Here is a 6,560-nt window from a genome sequence, read left to right on the forward strand (position 1 = left end):
GCACACATTTGCTGTTGTCAGCACTGCAAGATGAGGGAGCCCACATGCTGCCTAAATTTCTAGGTAAGATGAGATGTCTGATAAAGAAAGAAGGCAAGGACACCATTTATTTATACTTGTTTTTGCTTATTAAACATACCTTCTGAGAAAGGCCTTGGATTTCTGGTAATTCCTCCAACGTTTAGAATTTAGTTTCCACTACAGGGCCTAAAGTCTCTGGAAAAATCACTTGCTGTGCAGACATTTCTTTCCTGTCAGTGCCTTTTTTGATGCTTAATATAACACATTTCCTCTTCTCTCTCTCTTTTTTTTTTTTTTTTCCCCTCCAGTAGCTAGTTCTTGGTCAAAGTTATTTCCTTCTTCTATCTTTTTTTTTTTTTAATGGTTAAATGAAAAACAGTCTATAGAAATTAAAAGCTCAGCAAAATCATGGCACAAGTTTTGCATGGCTGAGTTTTGAGTTTACACACAAGCACTTCCCATGTATTGGGGGCCACATCTTCCTTCTGTCATTCACTCACGTTGGCCCTTCTACTGAAATCTCAGTGATGCCATCTAGCCCTGAAAGTTTCACTATCACAGTGACCTGTGTGTCACTGGTACTTGGCCTCTTCAGTCACCTTGGCCAGAGCTGTACAGTCTTTCTCAGGGACACAGCTCCCTCAAGTGGTTCAGTCAGCATAGGTAAAAGCTCCAGGAAAGCGGGAATAGAGTTAAATTAGCTATTGCAATGCAAAACTAAACAGATGACTGATGTGCAAGCATTTCCTTTGCAGACACGAAGAGTAACCAGTACCCCGTCCCCAACAGGGGTACAAAGAGAAACATCACTGAGGCTCCTCAAGCCTACAGATGCCCTTACTCTCCCATCTAGATAGCAGTGAGAGCCCCCCAAGGGAAGTTAAACCAAAGGTCAGGAGCGAGAGCAAAGGAGGGCAAGTCTCCAGATGGATCAATCGCTGTTATCAAGCTTCCTCCAGGGCAGGCAGGCCAGCAATTTCCGTGTCCACAGGACCTGTGCCACAAACCTGCAAACACAGCAGGCTCTTGGGCACCTCCTTGGATGCTGAAGGGACGAGTGGGCTTGGAAAAGACTCCCCATCATGGAAACAGGTGAGATGCAGGTATGTTTTGTGGACGAACAGCATTAGCAAACACCACATCTCATTTCATTCCCATTCACCCCAGGAAAGTTCACCTTGCCTGGGATTTCCTGAGAGATGATGTAAACACTCAGGGAAGCAATGCTGTACAGAAGAAAAGGGATTTGTCTGACTCAGGCAGCTAACAAGAGCAGTCCTGGACTAACTCAAAGGACATCACTTCCCAGGTTCTTTGAGGGCGAGTTGTGTCAATGCACCGTCCTTTCCACCTGTCCCCACATCATTGCTGTTCAGCGAGGGCCTGGTACATGTAGAAACATCCCATGCAGGCCCAAAGTTTCAGGAAGCCTGCCATCACTTTTGGTGCAAAGTTGCTCTACTCCAGTGGTTCGCAGCCCATGTATCCCACAGTTACACCACGCTCTCACCTGCGCAACCTACCTGGAAGGGCTAGAAATGAAAATGCCCAAGAAGTGGGTATTTGCGTGGGAGGCCAGGCACAAAGTGCCTTTGTGTGAGAGGCCAAATGCAAAATGCTTTCCTCCCGTTATTATGCAGGCAGAGAAGCGGATGGCAAACAACCAGTGACTGCTCCTGGCTTCGTTGTTTAGTGGTTATCTCTTCCTGTTATCTTAGCTAAAGTATTTCTGAGGCACTGAAAACAGAGGCCATCTAACAAATGCACCCAAAACAAAGGCGTACAAAGAACCAGCACAGTTTTGAGGTTGGTGCGTGTTACACACAGCCGAATCAGACTTCCGCTTACTCATTCTCCCATCCTAGTTTTTGTCTGTTCCTTCTCTCTACAGATGCTTCACTCAAACCGCTACCCTGCCAGCGATGCCACACCACACTACCACACACTCAGCGAGACTTCAACAGAGAGGAGGACAGAGAAAACACGGTACTGAAGGGGTTTCAGGACAGCAAACGACAGGACGCAGAGCAGCAACAGAGAATCAAGCAGCAAATGCTGAAAACTGCCTGCAAAATATCTCTTTAGCAGGAATGCATGGCAGTCAGAGTCACACAGATAAGCATCAACTAACCTGCTATTTCCAGAGCAGGCAGACAACATCAGTACCTATTTGCCCATGCTCCTTAAGCACCCGAACGGCTCATGAGCTAGTGTATATAACAGTACAACAGGATGCTGAGGTAGGAAGGTCTCAGGATCCACCTCCTCTGGATAGGGGCATTTGGCTAAGGATTCACATGCAGCCCAAAGAAGACATAGAGGTGCTGTGCATCACAGGTGACCTGCCTCCTCTGTGAGGAGATGCACTCCTCTGCTTATCCTCAGCCTTTTACGAGCTAGCAGTTGTTTCCAACAGCATGGATACAGGCTGATCATAGCAAAGCGCCCCGGAGAAGGATTGCCCACAGCAGGCACAATAAACAGGAATCACTCTCTGGAGCCACTCAGGGACTTTGCAAATCCCTTCTCCTCCTCTGCTCAGCTGGCACATTGTCTTCAGACAGAAGCATATGCAGGTGAATCACAGAGGTTTCAGAGGAAAAATAAAGTCAGAGTGAGTGGTTTGTACGAAAGTAAAACAAGAGGAGGAGGTGACGCCAAAGTAGTGCTGTCTGGGAAAATGTCACGGGCGACAAGAAAAGTGAAGCTCATTCCGAGACTACAAAAGGAGGGGGAGGCAGGAGGCCCAGCAGGGCACACAGGATGTGTCACCACCAACCATTAGTCCAAGGGGTAGGTCACAGCACGGGCAAGATCTCCGCACAGGGAAAGAAGCCCCACACGAGGACTGAGAGCATGAGAGATACATGGCTTAGCTCTTGCTCCCCAGATTTTCAAATATCTGAGACTAGACCTCTGTCTCTCTCATAGCGTGAGAGCAAGCCCTCAGTCTCTCTGGGCCCAGAGTGACCACTGCTCAGCTGGGGGAGCAGAATGTGATGGCCCTGCCAGCTCACCCGCTGCACTGCTTGTGCCTCCATGCAGCGCTCACCCACCGAGGTGTGCTCTGCTCCTGCTACTGCACGCAACAGCAGGGCTGTGATCTGCAAGACAAAATCAGCATTTGTTGAGCCCATTGGAAGGTTCTGGCACAGCTAGAGAAACAGTGCCCAGTCAGCCAGAACAGAGAGGGGAGCTGACAGGCAAGGGAGTCCCAGCTGAGCTTTGCCTCTACATCAAGGCCTGAAGATATGTTACAGAATAAGGATGAAACAGGTCTCTCTTTCCCCATGCTATAATTTTGGCAAGCACTCCAAGACAGACATTTGAACTAGCCATGAGCTCCTGCTTGACCTTTCACAGGCACTAGGTTTTCTTTTAGAAATGAAATTATCTAACTAAAGTTCCAACACTGCCTCACTGCCTGTGCCAGAAAGAGGCCCCTCTGGAGCAGCTAATGCTCAGGTAAGATTTACAAGCAGGTTTTGTGTATTTTACTAGAAAGGCCAAATTTGGGCAGCAAGTTCTCCTGATGTTAGTGGAATCAAGCAACCCAGAACTGGGATTTAAGATAAAAAGGCAGGCCATTGCTCTCGTGGGCACCTGCTCAGACCACGTAATCAGCAAGCACTGTGTGACTATAATAGCACTACAGCCCCACTCTGATCCCAGGGTTGCACTTGCCTCCCATTCCTTCAGTGCTGGCTCTGCAACACATCACCAAACAAAATGGGCTGCTGATACTATCCACAAAAAGTAAGCTGCATTTCCCAAATCTGGGACAGATAAGCCAACATCCTTAGGAAACTCAGCTCACCCTGTCAATCCTCTCATCCCATTCACCTTGAGAAGTTTGGGGACAACACCTTGGTAAGGAGTAACTTGCTGAGAGATGTTTCTGCAAAAGAAGAACCAAGAAAGGCAGCACTCGGCTCAGCACTTCCTGTCATTTCTTACATCTTAATGTCAGCTCATTTTCCAGAACCGAAACATCCTCTGCAACATAGAAGGTTAAGATTTGAATGTTCCATGAGACACATTTAGAAAAAGTGCTACCTTCACAAATATGCACCAAACAGGATGTACAGGATACCCTCCTCAGAGTGCACCAAAGGAAATCTGAGACATCAGAAAAGTAATTGTGACTATGAAAGAAAAAAAGAGAGAAAGAGACAAAGAGAGAGACAAAGAGAGAAAGAGAGAGAGAAAGAGAGAGAGAAAGAGAGAGAGAAAGAGAGAAAGAGAGAGAGAAAGAGAGAAAGAGAGAGAGAAAGAGAGAAAGAGAGAAAGGGAGAAAGGGAGAAAGGGAGAAAGAGAGAAAGAGAGAAAGAAAGAAAGAGAGAAAGAGAGAAAGAGGGAAAGAGAGAAAGAAAAAGAAGAGAAAGAAAGAAAGAAAGAAAGAAAGAAAGAAAGAAAGAAAGAAAGAAAGAAAGAAAGAAAGAAAGAAAGAAAGAAAGAAAGAAAGAAAGAAAGAAAGAAAGAGAGAAAGAGAGAAAGAGAGAGAGAGAGAGAGAGAGAGAGAAAGAAAGAAAGAAAGAAAGAAAGAAAGAAAGAAAGAAAGAAAGAAAGAAAGAAAGAAAGAAAGAAAGAAAGAAAGAAAGAAAGAAAGAAAGAAAGAAAGAAAGAAAGAAAGAAAGAAAGAAAGAAAGAAAGAATCAAAAATAAGTACTGCCCTAAGGAGAATTCCAACTGTGTGGTACTGTGTTCTCATAGTGTATTCCCTTGTCCATCTGCAGGACTGTCTGCATTTCTGTGCAGCTCCTTCCTACTTAGCCTGTGGTATCTTGGCACCTAGGAGAGAAGCATTCATCTGAAAAGCATCTTAGCAAGAGTATAAAAACCTGGAGGAGCCCCCAGCAAGATGCACTGAAACCAGAAGTGCTTCTTCCAGCCAGACAGAGGGCAGTACTAAAATAGGTATCTCCACCTTTTGTTCATTCCTTCTGCCGCATTCTCTGGCCTGTCTTGGGCTCACAGTGTCTGCTGGCAGCCCTGCTCTCCAGGAACAGGAACTGACACCAGCATTAAGGTGCGCTCAGCCTTCACACGACTGAAGCTGAGATAAGCTTTCATGGTTCAGGTCTCGTAAATGGGTAGACTCAGTTTGTAACCAGTGGCAGCAAAGCTTCTTGCCTCTCATTCCCAGGGCTTATCGTTGTGTGGCCATTCCTTGCCAGAAGATCTAATACGGCCTTGAATTCGTCACTGCAGAGCTCCTCTGCACACCCACTGGTGCCTCCCCACAAGATCCTGTAGCAAGTGTCACCCCACAGGCACCACGGGAAGCATGGTCCCAGGCAGCAGCTAACAGGAAATGTAGGAGGGCTCATGAAGCGTGCGGTTCATGACTTCCTGCTGTGCACGTGTCAGGTACAGAGCTCTTGTTCTGCTTGCAGACCACTGCCTTTCGCAGTCAAAGGTGGAGAAAAGGGGCAGGAAACTCACAAGATAGAGTATTTTCTGCTTGCAAGAGGACTAAGCAGAGAGCTGTATGCCATGCCCTGGCTCTCTTCAGTTGAGGAGGAAAATGAGGAGCTGAAACCGAACCCAAGAGTATACTGCTGCTAACACCCTGACTAAACCACAGAACACTCACAGCCTAAGAAGTCAGCAACAGGGATCCAGCAGAAGGTAAAGGCTTGCTGCATGCTTCATAGAAATGTCAGTTGCAGGGAAGAGCTCAGCTGCAGCAGAGTAGGTAGCTCACTACACACTTACTGGACAGGTGCTTGTTTAGCTGCTACTCCAGAAAGCCGTAAGCACAGTTCAGCCGTGTCACGGGCTCTGCACAACTAGTCCCAGGTGATGAAGTAAAGAAGCCTGGCACAAAGCAGCACCTGAAGGTATCCCCACCAAATAAGCCAGAAGAGCTGATCTCATGGCATGTACAAGTAAACCACTTCACAGAAGCTACACCAAGCCTTAGCACCTCCAAAGAACTCTTACAACAAAACACTTATCTCCAGCACCAAAATGTCCCACCACACCTGCACCTCTTTCACATATTCCAGGCTAGGGATGGGACACCTTCACAGCTGTCCCCAGGTGTATGCAGGTGTATGCCTCTTAAACGGTTACCACACTTCCTCTCCAAAGGTACTCACGTGGAGGGAAAAGCCTAGAAGTTCTCAGACAGCCCGTTATCATGCCTCCCAGCCCAGGAGGATATTTTAGCCAGGCAGCAGGGAGGCTCAACAGTGACATAGCTCTACCTCAAGACTCTCAGTCCTCTTTTTCTCTGAAAATCACCCAGATATGAGCATAGTACTTTGTATTAAGGCTATGACTTCTCACTTAGAACTCATTCTCTTAAGCCCTGACAGCCCTACTCAGTGGCAGTTGAGTCAGAGGAGGAACCCTCACTCCCCCTCGGGTCACAGTAAGCCTTCTCCTCTCCCAGGAATGACCAGTGTTACCATAACTGCTCTCAAGTCCCACTTCAGCTGCTGGCTTTGCAGAGAGCACTGATAAACCTCTAGCCACGCACAATGGACAGAGCAAACCAGCACAGCAAAGAGGCTGGCCCAGGGTCTGTGCTC

This window comes from Tinamus guttatus, unplaced genomic scaffold, assembly GCF_059628265.1.
Source record: "Tinamus guttatus ecotype Peru unplaced genomic scaffold, ASM5962826v1 Tinamus_guttatus_pri_ptg000035l, whole genome shotgun sequence".
NCBI classification, from domain to species: Eukaryota; Metazoa; Chordata; class Aves; order Tinamiformes; family Tinamidae; genus Tinamus; species Tinamus guttatus.